This window comes from Martes martes (genome assembly GCF_963455335.1).
Source record: "Martes martes genome assembly, chromosome: 7".
Classification (NCBI taxonomy): Eukaryota; Metazoa; Chordata; class Mammalia; order Carnivora; family Mustelidae; genus Martes; species Martes martes.
In genome coordinates, this window is record NC_137894.1 from 30,820,668 (window position 1) to 30,845,359 (window position 24,692).

The window sequence follows — 24,692 nt, forward strand, 5'->3', positions numbered from 1 at the left end:
GGCAGGGAATCAGACAGGAAGCCTTTGAGCACTAATGAAAACAGACCACTGTCTCTGGTGGATGGGATGTGAGAGAGGGAGGGAGAGAGAATATCCCACAACCCTGGAAGAAGCCAGGTTATGGCACCTGGCAGTGGCAAGAGCCAAGGTTCTAGGGAGGAGAAAGGGAGAAATCCAACCAGTGTTTCCTGACCAAGAAGGCTATGTTGGGCCTTTCTTTTTACTGGGATTTGGGGAAAGGAAGGAAAAAAAAAAAGGTACAACTAGACCACGCCTCCAAGATCTTAGGAGCCAGCACTACATTCCTTAGAGCTGTACCTCCCCAGAGACAGGAGCGCCTGACTTTAAAAGCAATTAAGTATCTAGGCTATTTTAGGATTACTCCTTGACCACCTGGAATATCTTATTAAAGCACAGCTCAGATGTCCAAAGCAATTTTAGTTCCCATTCCTCACTCCTCCCCAAGGCAAGAGTTAACCCTTTCCTTCAGACTAAAAGTACAGAGGCTAAGCTTCCAACTCCTCACTTGGGCTCCCCGTATTCTTAAACCTCTAAGAAACCATCCTGTCCTTAGAACACCATCACACATACTGACAACCTTTATAGAGATTCTTGAGTAGTCTCTGAAAACACAGAACAGTAATGTGTTTCCGTTCTCTCTACTCTATAATCTAATAGATTCTGAACCCCAAGGTCAAGAATCTGGGCAAATTCCTGGGGCCTGAATCTCAAAGTAGTCATTAGCAAAGGAACTAGACTTCAAAGGGGCTGATCTCAAACTCATGGATACTATGTAACTGCTCTGAAATATAAAATGTAACCCAAGTATTTGGGCTGAATATTGCTGTTGTTACTACTGTTACTTTTTAAAATAAGCAACCCATAAACTACCTTCTCTTTGACTACACCCAGGCCCTACTGTAGGCATCACCTCTACCATACTGTGACTGCTCTGATGCTGGCCAGGCAGATGACGCTGTAACGTTCAAAGTCCAATTCCCAGATCTTGGTAGGAAGGAAAGAAAAACATCTTTGCCCTCCCACCACTTTTAACCGATTCCAGGAGGTAATGAGACATGCACAAGGGGCTAATGGGCAGGATTATAGAAGAATCCTAAGAGGCGACCAGAGCCCCAGGAAGTAAAACAGATATTGTTATAAGCAACACTGTTGGACTACAAAACCCTCCTGATAACATCAGGATTACTGCTCTTAGCTAAATGGCTCCGGCCTTGGAAGCACAGAGTTATAATTATCAGATGCACACCTTCCGCTGTCAGGTAACTTTAGCAGGAACCAGAAAGCCCCCCCCCCCCTTACTAGCAGCAAAGATCAATTCAAACTTGGTGGTTTGGAAAAAGAGCTAAGGGACACTTTTCTGATCAGGCAGTAGAAAGGAAGAAGTGTGAGGGTCGGGGGAGGACAGCAGTCCTACCTTCCCTGTCTAGGCACACAATTCCTCCCAGCCATAACCAAGAACACTGCCCAGAAATGGGGTGTTCCTACAAAGGGAGGAAGAAAAACTAAAATGCAGTGTTGGTGAAGTGTTGTCTGCCGAGAGTGAACTGGCTGGCCCAGCAACGTCTAAGTCAGCCACAGAGCAAAATCCCAGCTCCTGTTCCCAGCAGAATTCAAGTAGGCAGCCCCACTCATTCCACCCTGCGAGCTACCTGCCCCTGAACTCCCTCGGCCCTCCATTTAACCCCACAGAGCTCTGAGGGTGAGCGGCGGACAGCTGAGAACACCTCATCTGACCTTCATCTGACAGAAGGGGAAACTGAGGCCTGAGGAGGTTAGGAAACTTGCCCGAAGTCAGTGCTTCAGAAACCTGTTTCAAGAAAATTCACAAAACTTTTTTTTCAAGCTACATTTTTATAAAAGAATTATTTATTTTTGAGAGACAGAGAGAGGGAGAGAAGGAGCGAGGGTGCATGGGAGAGGGGAGCAGAGAGAGAGAGAAAGGGAGAGAGAATCTCAAGCAGGATCCCCGCTGAGCCCGACGGGGCTTGATCCCAGGACCCCAAGATCACGACCTGAGCTGAAACCAAGAGTAGGACACTTAACCGACTGTGCCACCACAAATATATTTTTTTTAAAAAAGATTTTATTTATTTATTTGACAGAGAGAAAGATCACAAGTAGGCAGAGAGAGGCAGAGAGAAGAAGGGAAGCAGGCTCCCTGCCTAGCAGAGAGCCTGATGTGGGGCTCGATCCCAGGACCCTGGGATCATGACCTGAGCTGAAGGCAAAGGCTTTAACCCACTGAGCCACCCAGGTGCCCACAAATACATTTTTTTAAACAAAGGGTTTAATTTTTAACTAATCTCTACACCCAACGTGGGGCTCAACTCATAACCCAAATGAATGTCAGTACCCAAAGAACAAGCTACGAGCATAAACTCAGGAGGATCACCGCAGGCTAAGTGGCGAATTGGGGGAAAGCAAATACTTAAAAGAAGGTGGGCTTCAGGTTCTAAAAATACGGTTCTATTAAAGGGACCCAGAAGGCAACAGAAACCATTTCCTAAAGACAGCAGTTTAATTTTAAGGTTCAAAAGGGTAACAGAAAAGTGTATATTAAAAAGAAAAAAAAGAGAGAGAGAAAGAGAGAGAGCGCCCCTCATGCATATTCAATTTTACAAATTAACCAAGGTTTGAAAAATGATAAGATTCAATGGTAACAAGGGTTGGGGGAGTGGGATCTCCCATACTCCCATAATGGAAATGTAAAATTGGTCTATCTTTCCAGAGAGTCACTTGCCTCAAAATGCCCATCCTTATAAAAACAGCAGCAGGAACAACAGATCATAATTGGGAACTTATTACACGCCAGGCCCTGTTTCAATATTTCACGTGTATTAAACATTTAAACCTCAGCACAGTTCTGAGGGGCTACTATAAAGACCCCCATTTTTCAAACAAGAAAACCAAAGCACAAGGAAGGCATGAGGAAACACCTGGCAGAAGGCTGCAAAGCAACTGAACAGAGGAGTTGAGAGGTAAACACAACTCTGCTTGTAACTGCATCACTGTCCCCAGTCTCCTCCTGATCTTGTAATTCTGTCCTATGAATCTACCCTAAGGAAATGACCAGAAATACAGGAGAGATTTATAATAGCAAAAAATTAAAAACAGCCCAGCTACCTGACATTAAGGCCAACAGGCAACACGTGAAGGTGCTCTCTGTGGGGACAGAGCACTTCTCAGCCAATCACAGAAAGCCCTGCTTTTGTGAACAATTCAGTCACTACTTCACATCCTTCCCACTAATCCTGATGTAGTGAAGATCTACATATAAAAATGTAATCATAAAATTATATAATAATATATATTTATAGCCCTGGGGAGAGGGGACCTTTTTAAATATGAGAGAAACCAAGAAGGGAAAGATCAATTGATTTAGCTACATCAAAATTTAAACTCCTACATGACAAAAGAGTTAAAATATGAAAGACCAGCAACTGTGAAAAATTCTTGCCACATAAAGACAAAAAGCCTTGGGGCGCCTGGATTGCTCAGTGGCTTAAAGCGTCTGCCTTCAGCTCAGGTCATGATCCCAGGGTCCTGGGATCGAGCCCCACATTGGGCTCTCTGCTCAGTGGGGAGCCTGTTTCCTCCTCTCTCTCTGCCTGCCTCTCTGCCTACTTGTGATCTCTGTCAAATAAATTAATAAAATCTTAAAAAAAAAAAAGACAAAAAGCCTATGTGCAAGAGCTTTTACAGCTCAATAAAATAAGGTAACAAAATAGACAAATGGGCAAAAGCAACAAAAGACAACAAACCAAAACTCATGGAATATAGCAAAAGCAGGACTAAGAGGGAAGTAAACACCTACATTAAAAAAGAAGATGTCAAATGACCTAACTCTACACATCAAAGAACTAGACAAGGAAGAACAAACTAAGCCCAAAGTTAGCTGAAGGAAGGAAATAATCAAAATTAGAACAGAAATAAATATGACAGGCACTAGAAAAACAACATCAACAAAACTAACAGTTTTTTTTTTTTAAGATTTTATTTGTTTATTTGACAGAGAGAGAGAGAGATCACAAGTAGGTGGAGAGGCAGGCAGAGAGAGAGAGAGAGAGAAAGGAAGCAGACTCCCCACTGAGCGGAGAGCCCGATGCGGGGCTCGATCCCAGCACCCTGGGATCATGACCTGGGCTGAAGGCAGAGGCTTTAACCCACTGAGCCACCCAGGCGCCCCTAACAGTTGGTTTTTTCTTTAAAATTTTTTTTAAAGATTTTATTTATTTATTTGTCAGAGAGAGTGAGCACAGGCAGACAGAGAGGCAGGCAGAGGCAGAGGGAGAAGCAGGCTCCCTGCTGAGCAAGGAGCCCGATGTGGGACTCGATCCCAGGACCCTGGGATCATGACCTGAGCCGAAGGCAGCTGCTTAACCAACTGAGCCACCCAGGCGTCCCAACAGTTGGTTTTTTGAAAAGGTAACAAAATTGTCAAACCTTTGGCTAAACTAAGAAAAAAAAAGAGAAGACTCATATTTATTTAAATTCAGAGATGAAAGAAAGATACTACAATGGTTGTATAAGAAGCTACTCTGAACAATTACATGCAAACAAACTTGAGAATTTAGAGGGAATGGATAAATTCTTAGAAACTGACCACCAACCAAGAGTGAATTAGGAAGAAATAGAAAATCTGAACAGACCTATAACCAGTAAGAAGACTGAAATCAGAATCCAAAACCTTCCAACAAAGAAAAGCCTGGAAACAGACGGCTTCGCAAGTAAATTCTACCAAATATTTAAAGAATCAACATCCAATTCTTTCCAAACTCTTCTAAAAACTTAAAAGAGGAAGGAATACTTCCAAATTCATTTTATGAGCTCAGCATTACTCTGATAACAAAGCCTGAAAATGACACTACTAGAAAACTACCTGATGAATACAGACGCAAAATCCTTCATAAAACACTGGCAAACCACAATCAACAGCACATTAAAAGGAGCATATACTGTGACCAAATGGGATTGATGCCATGGGATGTAAGGATGATTCAACACACAAAAATCAATCAATGGGATAAACCACATTAACAGATGGAAGGATAAAAATCACATGATTATCTCAATAGATGCAAAAAAAAAATCTGACAAAATTTAACGTCCTTTCATGACAAAGATACTCAATAAACCAGGAACAGAGTAAATTACAAATTACCTCAACATTTTAAAGGCCATGAATGAAAAGCCCATACCTAACACCGTACTCAATGGTGAAAAACTAAAGGCTTTTCCTCTAAGGCAAGGATGCCTACTCTTGCCATTTCTATTCAACACAGCACCAGAAGCCCTAGCTGGAACAACTAGGCAAGAAAAAGAAATAAAAAGCATCCACACTAGAAAGGAAGAAATAAAATTATCTCTATTCGCAGATGACATAATCTCATATGTAAAAACTCTAAAGATTCCACACACACAAAAAAAACCATTAGAACTAAGAGGTGGGGTGCCTGGGTGGCTCAGTCATTAGATGTCTGCATTCGGCTCAGATCATGATCCCAGAGTCCTGGGATCAAGCCCTGCATCGGGCTCCCTGCTCAGCCGGAAGCCTGCTTATCCCTCTCCCACTCTCCCTACTTGTGTTCTCTCTCTCCTCTCTCTGTCAAATAAATAAATACAAAATCTTAAAAAAAAAAAAAAAAAAGGAACTAAGAAATGAATTCTGGGAAGTTGCAGGATATAAAATCAACATACAAAAATCAGTTGTGTCTTGGGGTGCCTGGGTGGCTCAGGTCATGATCCTGGAGTTCCAGGATCTAGTCTTGCATAGGGCTCCCTGCTCAGCGGGGAGTCTGCTGCTTCCTTTGACCTCTCCCCTCTCATTCTCGCTCTCTCTCAAATAAATAAACTCTTAAAAAAAAAAAAAAATCAGTTGTGTCTCCATACACTAACAAGGAACAATCCAAGAAGGATATTAAGAAAGACAATCCCAGGGCGCCTGGGTGGCTCAGTGGGTTAAGCCTCTGCCTTTGGCACAGGTCATAATCTCAGGCTCCTGGGATCGAGTCCCGCATCAGGGTCTCTGCTCCGCAGGGAGCCTGCTTCCCCCCACCTCTCTACCTGCCTCTCTGCCTACTTGTGATCTCTCTCTGTCAAATAAATTAAAAAAGAAAAGAAAGGAAAAGAAACACAATCCCATATTCAATAGCATCAAGCAAATAAAATACTCAGGAATAAACCTAACCAAGGAGGTGAAAGACCTGTATACTGAAAACTATAATACTGCTGAAAGAAATTAAAGAAGATACCAAAAAAATGGAAAGACATCCTATGGTTATGGATGGGAAGACAGCACTGTTAGAATGTCCATACTACCCAAAGAGATCTATAGGTTCAATCAACCCCCACCAAAATCCCAGTGGCATTTTAAAACAGAAATAGAAAGAACAATTCCAGAATTCATATAGAACCACAAAGGACCCTGAATAGCTGAATCAATCTTAAGAAAGAACAAAGCTGAGGCCTCACCCTTCCTCATTTCAAAACATATCACAAAACTGGGGCGCCTGGGTGGCTCAGTGGGTTAAAGCCTCTGCCTTCTGATCAGGTCACGATCTCAGGGTCCTGGGATGGAGCCCCCGTATCGGGCTCTCTGCTCAGCAGGGACCCTGCTCCCTAACCACCACCCCCCCCGCTCTGCCTGCCTCTCTGCCTACTTGTGATCTCCGTCTGTCAAATAAATAAATAAGAATCTTTAAAAAAAAAAAAATCACAAAACCACAGTGACCAAAACAGTATGGTTGGTATTCACATAAAGACAGATAAATTATAGACCAAGGGAACAGAACAGAGTCCAGAAATAACGCACACACATATGGTTAACTGATCTTTGAAAGAGTACCAAGAACACACAACAGGGAAAGGGTAGTCTCTGTAACAAGTGGTGCTGGGAGAACCAAATATTTACATGCATGGAATGAAAATGGACTCTTAGCTTATACCATACATAAAAGACTTATAGAAACTATAAAGTTCCTGTTAGAAAATATAGGATGGAAGCTTTGTGACGTTAGTCTTGGCAATGATTTCTTGGATAGGACACATGCAACAACAGTAAAAAGACAAATGGGACTACAACAAAATAAAAAGCTTTTGCACAGCCAAGGGAACAGTCAACAGAGCAAGAGGCAACATATGGAACGGAAGAAAATATGTGCAAATCATATATCTGATTAAGGGTTAATAATCCAAAAGATGTAAGAAACTCCTACAGGCGCCTGGATGGCTCATTTGGTTAAGCACCCAACTCTTGATTTCGGTTCAGGTCATGATCTTGGGGTCATAAGACAGAGCCCCATGTTGGGCTCCATGCTGAGCAGGGAGTCTGCTTCTCTCCCTCTTCCTTACCCTCTACCCTCTACACCTCTCCCCATCCCTCCTCAAATAAATAAATCTCAAAAAAAAAAAAAAAAAGAAAGAAAGAAAGAAAAGAAAAGAAAAGAAACTCCTACAACTTATGGCCAAAAAACCCCCAAATAAACTGATTACAAAGGGAGCAAAGACTTGAATAAACACTTCTTCAAAGAAGACATACAAATGGCCAACAGACACATGAAAAGACGCTCAACAACACTCATCATTAGAGAAATGCAAATCAAAACCAGTAAGATATTACCCCACATCTGTTAGGATGGCCACTATAAGAACAAACATAAAATAACAAGTATTGGAGAGGATGTGGAGAAACTGGAATCTTTGCGTACTGTTAGTAGGAATGTGAAATGGTACAGCCAATATGGAGAACAGTATGGAGGTTCTGAAAAAATTAAAAACAGAACTACCATATTATACAGTAATCCTAATTCTGAATATTTATCCAAAAGAATCAGGATTTTTTTTTTTAGACATTTTATTTATTTATTTGACAGAGACAGACAGTACAAGCAGGGGGAGAGGCAGTGGGAGGGGGGTAGAAGCAGGTTCCCTACTGATCAGGGAGCCCAAAGCAGGGCTCAATCTCAGGACCCTGGGATCGTGACCTGAGCCAAAGGTAGATGCTTAACCAAGTGAGCCACCCAAGCGCCCCAAGAATCAGGATCTTGAAGAGGCGGCATGGTTCACAATAATCAAGATATGGAATCAACCTAAATGTTCATTGATGGATGAATGAATAACGAAGATGTGGTAAACCAGAAATAAACTCATGTTTATATGGTCAATTAATCTATAACAAAGGAGGAAAGAATACACAGTGGGGAAAAGACAGTCTCTTCAATAAATAGTGTTGGGAAATCTGGATGGCATGCAAAAAGCAAAAAGCATGCAGAAGAATGAAACTGGACCACTTTCTCGCACCAAACACAAAAATATACTTAACATGGATTAAAGACCTAAATGTGAGACCTCCAACAATAAAAATCCTGGAAGAAAACACAGGCAATAATTTATTTCACATCGGCCCTAGCAACATTTTCTAGACATGTCTGAATAGGCAAGGGGAACAAAAGCAAAAATAAACTATTGGAGTTATACCAAAATTAAAAACACTTCTGCACAGCAAAGGAAACCATCAACAAAAGACCACCTACTGAATGGGAGAAGATATTTGCAAATGATATATTCAATAAAGAATATCCAAAATATATATACGGAGCTTATACAATTCAACACCCCCCAAACCCCAAATAGTCTGAGTTGAAAATGGGCAGAAGACCTGAATAGACATTTTTCCAAAGACGTACAGATGGCCAACAGACACAGGAAAAGATGCTCCACGTTACTGACCACCAGGGACATGCAAATCAAAATCACAATATCACCCTACACCTGTTAAAATGGTTAGAATCAAAAAGACAAGGAGCGCCTGGCTGGCTCAGTCAGTGGAACATGTGAGTGTGTGAGTGGAACTCGGGCTATGAGTTCAAGCTCCATGTTGAGTGTAGAGATTACTTAAAAATAAAAATCTAAAAAAAAAAAAAAAAAAAAAAGACAAGAAATAACAAGTGTTGCTGAAAAAGTCGAGAAAAAGTAACCCTGGTGCACTGTTTGTGGGAAGGAATGCAAACTGGTGTAGCCACATTAGTAAGGAGGTTCCTTAAAAAATTAAAGAATAGAGGGGCGCCTGAGTGGCTCAGTGGGTTAAGCCTCTGCCTTAGGCTCAGGTCATGATCTCAGGGTCCTGGGATGGAGCCCTGCATAGGGCTCTCAGCTCAGCAGGGAGCCTGCATCACCCCCCCCACCCCGCCTGCCTCTCTGCCTGCTTGTGATCTCTGTCTGTCAAATAAATAAATAAACTCTTAAAAAAAAATTAAAGATAGAAATACCATATGATCTAGTAACTCCCCTACTGGGTGTTTACCCAAAGTCAATGAAAACGCTAATTCGAAAAGATACGTGCACTCCTATATTTACTGCAGTATTATTTATTATTCACAAGAGCCAAGATATGGAAGCAATCTAAGAGCCCATTGATAGACGGAATGGATAAAGATATAGTGTACACACACACACACATACACGAAGATGACTATCATTCAGCCATAAAAAAGAGTAAGATCTTACTATTTGCAACGATATGGATGGACCTAGAGGCTGTAATGCTAAGTGAAATAAGTCAGAGAAAGACAAGACCCATATGATTTCACTTATATGTGAAATCTAAAAAACAAATGAATACATAAAAGAAACGAAGAAAAAGCAGAAACAGACCCATAAACGAATGAGCTGAGAAGAATGAACTGATTTTGCCAGAGGGGAGGGAGATAGGAGGTTGGGCAAAATGGGTGAAGGGGCGAGGGGGAGAAAGGTTTCTAGCTATGGAATGAGTAAGTCATGGGGATAAAAGGTGCAGTAGGGAGAAGCTAGTGGATGATATTGTAACAGTGTTGCATGGTGACAGAGGGGAGCTACACTCGCTGTGCGCACAGCATAGAGACTTGTGCAATCACTGTGTGGTACACCCGAAACTAATGTAACACTGTGTGTAAACTCTACTCAGTTGCAGACTACTACTGAGTTACTAAAAAGAAGGAAATCCTACAGGATAGGATGTGATAACATGGATGAACCTGGAGAGCATTATGTTAAATAATGTAAATCTTTCAATAAAAAATTAAATAAATGTAATGAAAGTGAACTAAGCCAGTCACAGAAGGACAGATACTGCATGATTCTGCTTACATAACGTAACTAAAGTAGTCAAACTCACCAAAGCAGAAAGGGGGATGGTGGTCGCCGGGGGCTGGCGGGGAAGGGGGATGGGGAGTGGCTGTTCAAGGGGTTTAAGCTTCCATCATGCAAGATGAAAAAGTTCTAGAGATGTTCTGGACAACATTGTTTATAGTTAATGTGTGCTGTACACTTAAAGTTTTGTTAGGAGGGTAATCTCATGAGGTTTTTACAATTAAAAAAAGAAAGAAAGATGGACAAAGGCCACAAGCAGGATAAGACAAGAACAAATAAAAAGGCAAACAGGAAAAGATAATATAATACACATATACCCTCTGATATAACAAACGCAATCTCTAGGATAATCTCACCTACCACAGAAATGCAGACACAAGGGTAGAGGGTTACACAGCATTTACAAAGATAGTTTAATTTATACTAAACATGCACACATACACATACACTCTCTCTCTCCCCTAACACGTTCTGCAACTACACAGTTAAGTAAGTAAACATATAGGAAAAGCCCTACAGGCTGATTCATGCCAACCGTAGCCTCCTGCCAGACAGGGTGGGGTGGGATGGAAGAGAGCATAGTACGCAACAGAACAATATATACTTATATATGTGTGTGTGTATATGTATGTATTTAAAGATTTTATTTATTTATTTGACAGAGAGAGAGAGAGAGAGTACAAGTAGGGAAGCAGCAGGCAGAGGGAGAGGGAGAAGCAGGCTCTCTGCTGAGCAGGGAGCCCGATGCAGAGCTCGATCCCAGGACCCTGGGATCACAACCTGAGCTGAAGGCAGCTGCTTAACCAACTGAGCCACCCAGGTGCCCCAGAACACTATATTTTTTTAAACTATGAATTTTTATTCTGTGTCTTCCTATGTGGCTTTAATTTTCCTGAGCATCTATTCATATTACTTGTATAATTCTGAGATAAATGTTTATAAAAATATTTATAGCTCATTATGAACACACAGGGAAAGACAGCCATAACACTGAGTAAAACAAGTACCTTATAGAATAACGTGTAGAGTTCCTATTTTTGTTAAAAACAAGCAAAATGCATTTGTAAAGAAGAAAGTTCTGAAAAGACACAGAGTACCAAGTGTTAACAACAATGACTGACTGGAAGTCAGGCTTTTACTTTATACATTTCTATATTTCTAAAATTATTTAAGTTAATATAACTCTGTAATACGTTTTTTAAAAATTGAACATTTAAAATAATCCTTTACAATATATTTTAATGATAAAAATTACTCCTGGTCTACTAGGTGACAAAAGTTGGGCATAAAATCATATATGAAATGCCTTTCACAGGCATTTTTTTTTTTAAATCACAGGCTTTTTTTTTTTTAAAGATTTTATTTATTTATTTGACAGACAGAGATCACAAGTAGGCAGAGAGGCAGGCAGAGAGGGAGAGAGGAGGAAGCAGGCTCTCCACTGAGCAGAGAGCTCGATGTGGGGCTCGATCCCAGGACCCTGGGATCATGACCTGAGCCGAAGGCAGAGGCTTTAACCCACTGAGCCACCCAGGCGCCCCCAAAATCACAGGCATTTTTTAAAAAGATTTATACATCGGGGCGCCTGGGTGGCTCAGTGGGTTAGGCCTCTGCCTTCGGCTTAGGTCATGATCTCAGGGTCCTGGGATCGAGCCCCGCATCGGGCTCTCTGCTCAGCAGGGAGCCTGCTTCCCCCTTTCTCTCTGCCTGCCTCTCTGCCTACTTGTGACCTCTCTCTGCCAAATAAATAATAATCCTTAAAAAAAAAAAAGAGAGAGAGATTTATATATCTATTTGAGAGAGAGTGCAAACGCGCACTATGAGGAGGGCCAGCGGGAGAGGAGCAGGACAGAGAGAATCTCCAGCAGACTTCCTGCTGAGTTCAGAGCCCTGACCCAGGGCTTGATCCCAGGACCTGAGATCATGACTCAAGCTGAAACTAAGACTCCAATGCTCAACAAACTGAGCCACCCCGGTGTGCCGACAAGCATTTTTTTTTTTTTTTTAAACACAAAGGAAATACAGCTGACCCCTGAACACCACCAGGATTAGGAAAGAGGGATGCTGACCCCACACCCAGTGCAGAATCTCAGTAGAACTTTTGATTCCCAAAAAACTTAACCACCAATAGCCTACTGTTGACAAGAGGTCTTACTGATAACATACCATCAATTAACACATATTGTGTGCGTGTGTATGTGTGTGTATATATATATAATATGCTGTATTTTTACAGAAAACTGAACTAAAGAATAGAAACTGTTATTTAAGAAAATCAAAGGAAGAGAAAACACATCCACAGTACTGTACTATATTTTCAGGGAAAAAATACACATATCAACAGACCCATCCAGTTCAAACCCATGTTGCTCAAGGGTCAACTGCACAAGAAAATGTTTACAGTTACATCTAAGTTATTTGTTTATGGTGATTATATTTTCTCTTTTACAAATATTTATATTTTTCGTGTTTTCTAAAATAAGTCTGAATTATTTTGACAATGAGAAAAAAGAAATCAAAGTTACTTTCAGAGCAATGTGAGTATTAAAAAAAGATTATCCTTGCTCTGCTCTATTTGGAATGGAGTGATGGGGAGCACAGAAGGCGGCAAAGCGTGGCGGCTGAAGTCAGACCCCCTGGGTTAATAGCCCAGCTTCCCAACTGTGAGATCATAAGGAACACAATTTTTTCCTCATCTGTAAAATAAACACATAAAGGGTGATAATATCAGGGTGTGTCTCACACAACTCAGGGAAGTAAGGCAAGTACCTGGCACACAAGAGGTCAAAAGCCTAAGCTATTAAAATCAAAAACAGGAGTGCCTGGGTGGCTCAGTGGGTTAAAGCCTCTGCCTTTGGCTCAGGTCATGATCCTAGGGTCCTGGGATCGAGCCCCGCATCGGGCTCCCTGCTCAGTGGGGAGCCTGCTTCCTCCTCTCTCTCTGTCTGCCTCTCTGCCTACTTGTGATCTCTGCCTGTCAAATAAATAAATAAAATCTTTTTAAAAATTTTTTTAAAAAATCAAAACCAAAAAAACCCAGCAAACAAAACCATGACCGAGGACAGGCTCATATGAAGTCCACTGCTCCCTTCCCTCTCCAAAGAAAACCTCACTCAGAAATGCTAGATAAAATCCAGCACTCCACACCCCTTACACATATAGCTAAGCTTGAAACCAAGACAGAAAACAGTCCTCAGGGCCAGAAACAAGAAGGAATTAACCAGCGGTGAGCAGGTGCCAAAGCTGTAGGACTCAAGGGAGAAGGACCTGGATATGGCTCTTAACATCTGAGGCCTGAGGACGGTAGATTTAATCCCAAGGGAGAGGCGTCTAGGCTGCAGGTGCCCTGCATGCCAGGACCCAGCACTGAGATAAACGCATAAAACCAGTGGCCAGAAGAACTACACTTCCATCTCCCGTTAACTGGGGCTTTAAAAACTGCCCACTGGCCTGGAAAAGTAAGGAACCTTGCCATTTGTCACGGCCCTCATGGAAAAACAGGGTCCATGAGAGATGGAAGCCTAGGTTCTCACCAGGCACAGACGGAGACTCCAAATTCACATTACTCCAAAACAATGACAACCAGCTAAACTTGCAGGGCCCCCACGGAGGAGCAGACAAAACTCCCCTTAGGAATGCTTCCATAATCTAGCACATGGGACTCCCATGGAACCAAATCCCAACTCAAAATGGGCTTACACTGGGAAAACAAAAACACCACAAGAGGTAATAAACCACCACATGGGAGAGTAACATGACAAGAACCTGCACTCCCAGAATGATAAGAGAATCATCTAAAAGTGTCTCTAAAATAAGCATGTTTAGAGAATGGCAGAATGTTGGTAATTGTCGAAAGCTGGGTAAAGGACACAGGCAGCTCGTTACAATCCTCTCTTTTGTACGCTAGAGATGCCCATAATAAAAAGTTCTAACAGTTCCGTAGTATAGTTTTTAAAAAGTTAAAGATGTTCAAATACCTTAAAGGAAGGAATAGAAACCAACTGGTAAAAACAGGCAGATTTTTTAAAAGTTTTTTTAAAAAGTACAGAAATTAAATACAATATTAAGATAAACAATTTTTTAAGTTATTGAGCAGAAGAGACAGAGCTGAAGAGAGAATTCAAGATTGGGAAATAGAATGTGAAAATATTTCAGAATGCAGGGGAATGACAGAGAGAGATAAGGCTATAAGAGATACAGAGAAGAATGAATGAGAGGGTCAGGGGGAACAAAAAAAGAAAAAGAGCAGCCAAAGAAAAAAAGGACTCAGGTCAGGTTGAACGAGCAGAACAAGGCCCAAGTGGAACAAATAAAAGCAAGTCCAAACCTAGAATACAGAAGTGCAAGTGCAAAATAACAAGAGTCAAAAAGGAAAATCTTAAAAGTCACAAGAGAGAAAAAGGATTCATAAAAGTGACAACAAACTACTCAACAGCAAAACAGCGGCTAGGAGAGATGGAATCACATCATCAAAATGTTAAGAAAAATCACAGTCCACGTAAAAAAAGCGGGGAGCGGGTGTGCCTGCGTGGCTCAGTAAGCTGGACGTCTGACTCTGGATCTAGGCTCAGGTCTCAATCTCAAAATTTTGAGTTCAAGCCCTGTGTTGGGCTCCACACTGGATATGGAGCCTACTTAAAAAGAGAAAAGAAAGGGCGCCTGGGTGGCTCAGTGGATTAAGCCTCTGCCTTCCGCTCAGGTCATGATCTCAGGGTCCTGGGATCGAGCCCCACATCGGGCTCTGTGCTCGGCAGGGAGCCTGCTTCTCCCTCTCTCTCTGCCTACTTGTGATCTATCTCTCTGTCAAATAAATAAATAAAATCTTTAAAAAAAAAGAGAGAAAAGAAAAAAGAAAATCAGAGTCAATCTAGAATTAAAAGCTATGATCGATCATACAAGAATAAAGAAAAATAAAGATATAAATTAAAAAAAAACTTTCTTCAGACATACCAAGACTAAAGTTTACTGTATATAAATCTCTGCTAAAAGAGTCTGTAAAAAAGTATAAAGACCGAGCCTAAAGGGAGAGAGTGGGCTGTAGGAAGTCACGGAGAGCAAAAAAAAAAAAACAAACAAACAAACAACAAGATAAACCTGCTGAGAAGTCTAAAGACTTGCCATTAGCATTAGGGGAAAAAAGTAATTTGGGGGAGGGGTTAGAACAAACTGGAACTAAAATACTGGCCACAATAGACTGGAAGATGGGAGTAGAGCAGAAGTTAAAACTAGAATCTCTGAAGTCCTACTATTGTTTGAGAGTAGTATAAAAAGTCAAGAATGCAAGGCAAAATCTAAATGTAACCAAGAAAAGAACAGAAACAGAAATGTAATTTCTAAACCAGTAGAGAAGACAAAGGCTGAATTAAAAAACAAAACAAAACAAAAAAACCTCGGGGCACCTGGGTGGCTCAGTGGGTTAAGCCTCTGCCTTTGGCTCAGGTCATGATCTCGGGGTCCTGGGATCGAGCCCCGCATCGGGCTCTCTGCTCAGCGGGGGGCCTGCTTCCTCCTCTCTCTCTGCCTGCCTCTGCCTACTTGTGATCTCTGTCAAATACATAAATAAAATCTTTAAAAAAAACAAAAACAAAAACAAAAAAACCTCAATCAAATGAACAAAAGACAGGAGAGGACAAAACAAGAAGCAAAGAGAACCCCAGTCAAACTGAAAATCCAGAGCCACAGGGCAGAAATAGACCCACATGTAGCACCAATCCTAATAACTACATGGATTAAATTAATCTAATAAAAAGGCAGAGATTGTAAGTCTCTTATTTGTGGTCTTAAGATATAAAGAGTAGAATGTGTAAGAAAAAAAAAGTACTAACACTCATCAAAAGAAAGCCAGTCCTACCCTGGAATACTTTAATTCAGCTCTCTTTGAAACTGATTACACAAACAAAACTTTGTAAGGATAAGGAAGATTTGATTAATACAGCTAATAACACGCTTGATCCAACAGACAGATACACAAACCCCACATCTATCAAAAGGGAAATTTAATTCTTTCCAAGCACACATGGAGAATTTACAGAAACTGATTATATATAAAGCCAACACAAAGGACATCTTAACAAATTCCAGGAAATTATTATCATACCAGCTCTCTAACCACAATGGTTAGAGCTTAATTATAAAGCTATAAATGAACATATTTTAAAAACCCACATATCTGGCAACTAAGAAACATTCTGAATAATCCATGGATTAAAGAAGCAATGACAACTAAAATAATGAAATGTTTAGTACTAACCAATGAAAAGTTACATACCAACATTTGTGGTGTCCAGCAAAAGTGTGACCTTGAGAGAAAGCTACAGCTTCAAATGCATTTATTAAGTAACAAGAATTTCAGAAGATATATTAAACATACAACTAAATACAAGTAAAGTTTGGAAAATCTAAACAGGATCAGTAGATAATGACACTGATCTCCAGATTGTGATATTATACTATAGTTTTATAAAATGTTACCACGGGGGGCACCTGGGTGGCTCAGTCAGTTAAGTGTCTGACACTTTGGCCCAGGTCATGGTCTCAAGGTTCTGGGATGAAGCCCTGCGTAAGGCTCCCTGCTCAGCAGGGGAGTCTGTTTCTCCCTCTCCTTCTGCCTCTCCCCCTGCTCATGCTCTCTGTCAAATAAATAAAATCTAAAAAATAAATAAATAAATAAAACAAAAATAAGAATAAATAAAAGTTACCATTGGGGAAAACTGGGCAAAGTGTGTGGGGATCTCTCTGAATTACTCTTTTTATAACAGCATGTGAATCTATAATTATCTCAATGATAATTTCAATTAAAAAAAAAAAAAGCCAGAATACCAAACATTACTACCACTACCACCAAATGCTGGCAACGATGTGGAACCCTAACTCATTGTTGGTGGGAATGCAAAATGGTACAGCCACTTTGGAAGACAGTTTAGCAGCTTCCTATAAAACTAATCATACTCTTAACATATAATCCAGCAGTTGTGTTCCTTGGTATTCACCCAAATGAGCTGAAAAACCTGTACCCAGATTTTTATAGCAGCTTTACTCATATTCCCAAAGCAACGAAAATGTCCTTCAATAGGTGAACAGATAAACAAACTGTGGTATAACCAGACAATGGAATATTATTCAAAGCTAAAAAGAAATGAGCTACCAAGCCATGAAATGACATGGAGGAATCTTAAATGTATATTATTAAGTGAAAGAAGCCAATCTGAAAAGGCTATATACTACATGATTCTAACTATACAGTATTCTGAAGAAGGTAAAACTATGGAGACAATAAAAAGAAAAAAAATATCAGGGGTTGCCAGGGGTTAAAGGGAAAGAAGGGATGAAGAGGTGGGGCACAGAGGATTTTTAGGGCAGTGAGACTAGTCTGTGTGATCCTACAATGGTGGATATACGCCATTACATGTTTGTCAAAACCCACAGAACATACAACACCAAGAGTGAACCCTAAGATAAACTATAGACTTTGGGTGATAATGATGTCTCAGTGTGGGTTCATCGACTGCAACAGATGGACCCCTCTAGTGGGGGCTTTTGATAGTGGGGGAGGCCGTGCATAGGCTGGGGCAGCGGCGGTATGGGAAATCGATCGGTTTTGCTGTGAACCTAAGACTGCTCTAAAAAATGAAATGATGCCATTTGCGTTAAAAGACAGAAACAAAAATAGGGCAAAGTAAAAGACAGTGGAAGACACAAATACCACTTGCCATCACTCTGGTGGGCACCAGAATACATGATAAACAAGGCAGATGGGGTCCCCGTTCTCTTAGAGTTTACGATCTAGTACAGGAATCAGATACCAAACCAACCAATCACACAAATATAAAAGGATAATGTTCAGTGACAGGGTATTACCTCAACTGCACCAAAGGTGAAGACAAGTGCCACAGAGGGAGTTGTGTTTGTGATGTTTTGGGGAGAACTGAAGGCGGGGCAGTTAGCCTAGAGGGGTGTTCTAGGCAGGACCAACATGTGAAAGGGCCAGGGTGGCTGGCGTAGTACAGGAGTACAGTGATAGGTGAGGACGTTTGCAAAAATAAGGCTGACAAACAGGCAGGGATAAGATTTTACAGATTTTGACTTTAACAATTAGAGCAACTGACATCATACTTGGATGGCATTAAAGGAATGACATATCTGATTTGTGTTTTAGAAGATCATTCTAGCTACTGTGTAGAGAATGGATTAGAATGGGGGAGGGAGGACACAGACACTTGTTGATAGCTCCAGCAGGAGGTAGGTAGCCTGGTTTAGGTAGGTGATAGTGGAGGAGATTGGGCAGAATTCTAGACATTTAAATGGGGGAAATGGAGGCACCTGGGTGGCTCAGTGGGTTAAAGCCTCTGCCTTCAGCTCAGGTCATGTTCCCAGGGTCCTGGGATCAAGCCCCCACATCAGGCTCTCTGCTCAGCAGGGGGCCTGCTTCCTCCTCTCTCTGTCTCTCTCTCTGCCTGCCTCTCTGCCTACTTGTGATCTCTGTCAAATAAATAAATAAAATCTTTTTAAAAAATTTAAAAAAAATGGGGGAAATGATAAGACCTGGTGATGACTGGACACCACCAGATGGAGTGACAGAGTAGGAGGTATGAGAGACAGTCAACTCTAAGGCTTCTGGTATGAATCACCAAATGGACAGAAATGTCCTTTACAGAGGTGGAAAAATAAAGGAGGAAGTAATTGTAAGGGACTAGGTTGGAAATCAAGAGTTCAGGTTTGTATGTGTTAAACTTGAGACGCCAGTGAAATATCTGAGCGGGCTCGAACAATGCATACCAGAGTCAAAGCCTTGTGGATAGTATTTAAAACCGTGAGACTGAACGGAATTGCCCGGGAAAGGCGATAAAGAGAAGAGGGTTGGAGACTAAACCCTGGGGAACTTGGGGTTCTAGTGGTCAGACAGAAGAGACAGAGAAAGGAAAATAAGGCAACGGAGGGGGTACAGAAAGCAAAGGAAGAGAATGTTTCAAGGAGAGGGGTCTACTGTAATCAATACCCCTGAGAAATCAAGTGAGGTAAGGGTAGGCGGGGCTTGGCCACATGGTGGTCACTGGGAGGCCTCACCAAGAGGAACATCAGGAACATGCAAGAGTCAGAGTCTAAACTGAAGTGCGCTGAGGAGCGAGCTGGAGGTGACAGAGTGGAGGTAGAGAGTGCAGACAGTGCTCTGAGAGGCTCTGCTGGGGGGACAATGGGAACTAACCTGGAAGGAGATGTGTCCGCCAGGGAAAGTTTCTTAAAAAATGACTCCTAATTCCCTTGTAACAAATGACCCAGACAGATTTATGGATTAAAGGAGTCCTTTTGTTGTTGTTGTTTTTAAATATGGGAGACAGGGCGCCTGGGTGGCTCAGTTGGTTGGGCAACTGCCTTGGACTCAGGTCATGATCCTAGGGTCCTGGGATCGAGTCCCACGTCAGGCTCCCTCATCAGCAGGGAGTCTGCTTCTCCCTCTGATCCTCCCCCACCTTTCATGCTCTCTGTCTCTCATTCTCTCTATCAAATAAATAAAAACCTTTAAAAAAAAATGTGGGAGACAGCAGAACATGAATGTGGAAAAAGCTTCAGAAGCCAGTGGGTCAAAAGAATCAGGGAAATAGGCCTTTCTCTGATGGAGCAAGTCCCTGAAAATTAGGAGGGGGATGGGATCTCAGATGTGTGTGGTGGGATCATGTTTGGTAAGAAGGGTAAGAATCTCAGTTAAGTCAAAACCATGTATTTATAGGAATTCAATGTAAATACAGGGCACCTGGTGGCTTAGTTGGTTAAGCATCTGCCTTTGGCTCAGGTTGTGAACTTGGGGTCCTGGCATCCAGCCCCACTTCGGGCTCCAGTGGGGAGGAGCTCTGCTCCTCTGCCTGCTCATGTCCTCTTTCTCTTTCTCAAATAAATAATAAAATCTTAAAAAAAAAAAAGAATTCATTGTAAATAAAGCTTAGTTCTACCTAAAGAAGAAACAAGCACATAGCCCTATTTTAACATGGAAAGAAGCAGCTTTTAAAGTGTTGACTTAAAAAAAAAGGCAGTGGTTTCAGCTCACATAATCCTGAAATGTTTCAGAGAATTCTGGAATACAAGAGTTTGGTCACAGCTCTGGGAAACTTGAAAAGGAACTGTTTCAGAGCAGTGTCTAGGATTTATGGAGCATCTTACCTACAAAAGTAGCAAAGACTGAAGAATTACCACTTCAAAAAGTATTTCGCTAACGCCAATCTGACCCAGCCTTTGTATGATGGTATAAATGTACAAAGATGTTTCACACTTGTACTCTTCCTCCACCTTGGTAACAACTTTACAGTTGCTCCCTGAGCACAGTGGGAGACTATGATTTCCATCCTCTGGGATATGTGCAAGTACAGGTTCAGAGTGCCAGGTCAGGACACCTGTCCCGAGTACTACAGCGAGCAGGCAGTGGAGCTAGGATCTAAATCCACATCTTCTGGCTCCAAAACCAATGTTGATTTAATAATTAAATCTGTTACTAATTAACACATTTGCTGAGGATTTATGCCTTAACCTTTTGGGGTTAATGTCTAAAAGGGCAAACAAGCTATGTCACAAATCACCACAGACATCTTAGACCTCATGGAATGCTATGCTGGAAGCACCATTGGTTGAGCCAAATGAGAAAGCACAAGTTCTAGGTCCCAATCCTTTCTGAAGTGACAGATTGGTCATCCAGGTGACTATGGGGAAAGACATGAACTCAAGATATTGAGTTCACAGATATTGAAAGCAGATGTGACGAAAACTCAAGGTTGCCAAACTCTTCAGTGACCAAGACTGAATGAAATACAAAGGAACAGAGTCTAGGGCAGTGTCTGATGAAAGGATGGCATATGTACTTTTTCTAATTTCACAATGTACAGCAGGGTTTCTCAACACGGCACTACTGACATTTTGGACCAGGTAATTCTTTGTTGTGGGGGCCTGTCCTGTATAGGACAGGATGTTTACCAGTAGATCCTCTACTCACTACACGCCAGTAGCACATCTCCCCCACCGTAGTCTCGACAAGCAAACATGTCTCCTGACACTGCCAAACAACAGCTGGGAGCAGGGTGCGTGGGAGGGTGGGGGAGATCAACCTCAACTTAGAACCACTGATTCGATTCCACTGTAGAAGCTAAGGACATGCAAGACACACCTACAAAGAAAACTGAGGAAAGTTTATGACTTTATTTTTATTCAGGCAACAGTTCACACAATCTTTACGAAAAGCAACAAATGTTCCAAAGACATGCAGTATGAACCAAGAAAAGTCGGACTAGCCCAAGAAACGGCACCTTACTCCTTAGAGAAACTCTTGCTAATAGATTCCAGAGGCCAAGCAGTCAGCCACCCTTCCTCCTTCCCACACTCAGTGACCGAGGTGACGCCCAAGTATGCAAAAAATCAAACATACACACTTTGGTTCCCCCATGCCTATCAAGCTATTGCTCATCTTCCTATTCTCTGGGAGGGAGTCTACACCCTTCTAGAAAGCTGGCTCCACTAAAAGGCTCAAGACAGACAAAGCCTGTATTGCCTGAACTACCCTCTTCCCAGGAGGACAGAAGACCACCCCTAACAGGCCAGCAACAACCCCCCACTTGGTTGTATGCTGACAGGGCTCTCCTGATCTCCCTCGAGAGAAAGGACACTCAGCTCTTTGTCTGTTGCCTTGTTTTACAATTATTTACTCTGCCCATCGAAATCTGATGGGCTTTAGAATGCTTGGCTCGATGGCATTATCCATCTTCCCATCACTCTGGTGTCAGAGAACACTATACTCTGTCTAACGATCCGGGCCTTAAGAAGCAATTATTTCCTAAGAGTTTCTTTAAAGAGAATCCATAAAATTACTTTGACTTCACATGTTCTAAGAAAGGGATTACAAAACAAAAGGTAATCTGTAGAGTCCTTAAGCTTTTTAAATTTTGCTTTTTGGTTGGCAGATGCCTGCTGACCTGCACCCCCACCCTGCCCAAGTCTTACAAAATACTGAGTATTCCTATTAGTTGACCAAGCTATGTTAGCTACGCTGTAGACAAAATTAATGTTTTACTTTGGTATATGAATATCTGAAACAAAACCTTATTTTAAAATATCTGCAGCATAGGCTGCCTGGGTGGCTCAGTGGGTTAAGTATCTGCCTTTGGCTCAGGTTGTGATCCTGTGGTCTTGGGATCAAGCCCTGCATTGGGCTCCCTGCTCAGAGGGGAGTCTGCTTCTCCCTCTCCCCCCAGCTCATGCTCCTCTCTCTCTCAAATAAACAAACACAAATCTTTAAAAAAAAGGAAAAAAGAAAGTATCTGCAGCATAGCTAGGGCTGGGCAGCTGGGCTTCATCTGACTTAGGACAGAGTGAAATTACTGCAACCCAAGACCCAATGAGACCCAATGCCCCTTGAGGTTTCCACACGGCCTCTGCTTAGACTGTGAGTTCCTTAGTCCATGGGGCTCAGGCCTGGCCCAAAGAAGCCTCTGTAAAAGTCTGTTATATAAAAGAACAAAATGGACACCGCAACACACTGACAGTGAGATCATTTTGTATTACCTGCAGAAGATCGTTGTAACTGCTGCTGGAGCAAGGGATACTCCATTTCTGCTCTCTACAAGTTAACTGCGTAAGAAACAAAAGACTGTCAACAATACAAAAGCCGGTTTCATGGTCTGTAATGGTTTCTACAGGCTCTCTCTAAGGATATTTTTTCAGCCCCACTTCATAAACATGACTTTAAAAAAAGGTTTTTTTAATCCCTAAGCATATTATTTGCTTTTTTTTTTTTTTTTTAAAGATTTTACTCATTCACTGAGAGTGTGAGAGAGCAGAGAGCGCAGGAGAGCACCAGCAGGGGGAAGGAAGAAGGGGGAGAGGCAGGCTCCCCGATGAGCAGGAAGCCTGATGTGGGGCTGGATCCCCGGACCCTGGGATCATGACCGGAGTCCAAGGCAGATGCTTAACCGACTGAGCCACCCAGGAGCCCTTTATTTAGTGCTTTAAAGATGGGATTAGACAAAGGAGGTGGGCACAGACCAAAGCGATTTTGTAAAACTAAATTCAAAAGGAAAAGGAGGTGCACATCAGAGATTTCAAAGTCACCGTTACCCAATGACCCCCTAACCCAGTTCTCGATCTCCAAATCCAAGGCGAAGGGGAATTTAGGGTGTGAGATTCGGTCTCGGCTCTGCTGGTGTTTATAAAACATTCTGGCAGGTGCTCTACCAGGCAGTCTATAATTAGTGAGTACGCCTCAGAAACTTAAAATGAACTCAAAGGGTTTCAGAAACCAGCAGCCAGCGCCTGAGCACTGAGCTGTGTAGTCATGGGGCCACCGTGCCCAGAACCCGGCGCTGGGTGCCTGCCACTGTGCACTCGAGTGTGCGTGCACACGCCGCTTCTGAAGAGTCTCTTTTTTCAAAGCTCTAATGGGTTGACCTCAACACCTGCTGCACTTCCTGAAGACAGACAGGCTCTGGAGCTCCACTTGTTCCTCGCACGCGGCTGCACTTTCTAGGAACGACCGCACACACGCAGAGGCTGGCCAGCTGCCAAGGCGGGGGCAGCCCAGCCGCCTCGGGCCTGAACTTTCCCAGTGCTGTCAGGGCGGGATCCCGCTACGAGCTGACTCAGCGGCCGGCATGGAACTCTGCCAGCCACAAGGCAGCGCGGGGGCTGCAGGCAACTCACAGATGTTTTGCTAAACTAAAGCAATCAGCCAGGAGGCGGGTCTGGGCTGGCGGCCAGGCTGCCGCTGTCGTGGAAGCTGGGACTCTCCGATCCAAGTCCCAGCCCAGCCACTACCGCTGGGCGAGCCGAGGGAAAACCCCGGGGCACCTCGGCATCTTCTGCCTTGCTTCCAAGCCCAGCCTGTCCTGTCCGTGGGTCTGCAGCAGAGGATGATGCTCTATGCAGAGAGAAGCACGGGGAGCACGACGACTGACCAGGCGCTAGCTCAGTCAGACCTCTCACCATCCCTGGGAAAGGCACGCTTCGTCATTTTCACTTCAGGGATGAAAGACCCACGCTCAGAGAGACTGACAGCCCTCCGGAAAGATCACAAGGGTAATAACTGGAAGAGATGGGAACTGAACCCCACTTTGCAGGCTCTGGAATCCACTGCAAATACCGCTGCGCTAAAACTCTGATCAACTACACAGGGCTCCTTTCTACAAAGACGCTGATTTTTCAGGCTCCAAAGGACCTTTCTTAGATGACTTCTCAGTCGCCCTGTGAAAACCCACAGCTCTTCACAACGGATTTCCAAAGAGCACCACTGGGCCACTGAAGAGCCTGTATTTATAGGAAGTACCCAGGTACTACAGCTTTGTCACAAGCTCCCTGTCTAAGCATCGGTGAGTCACTTAACCTGGAACAACCCATCAGCAGCACTCCGGCTCTTTGGGTGAGGAAAAACTGCACGGCAGGTCAGAAAGGGAAGAGCAATTAGAAACCAAAGGCCTGGTTAAGAACACAGATTCCTAGGCTCCACCCCAATATAATTCTTTCAGACCCTAGAATCTGTATTTTTTAAAGCTCTCGGGAGGACTGTGATGCTCACCCAT

General features: G+C 42.6%; 1 protein-coding gene across 1 annotated transcript in view; it reads right to left on the minus strand.

The window, feature by feature from the left end:
* The window catches only part of ARID3B (AT-rich interaction domain 3B), a 55,400-nt gene that overhangs the window by 26,679 nt on the left and 4,029 nt on the right, over positions 1–24,692 (minus strand). The window lies entirely within an intron of this gene.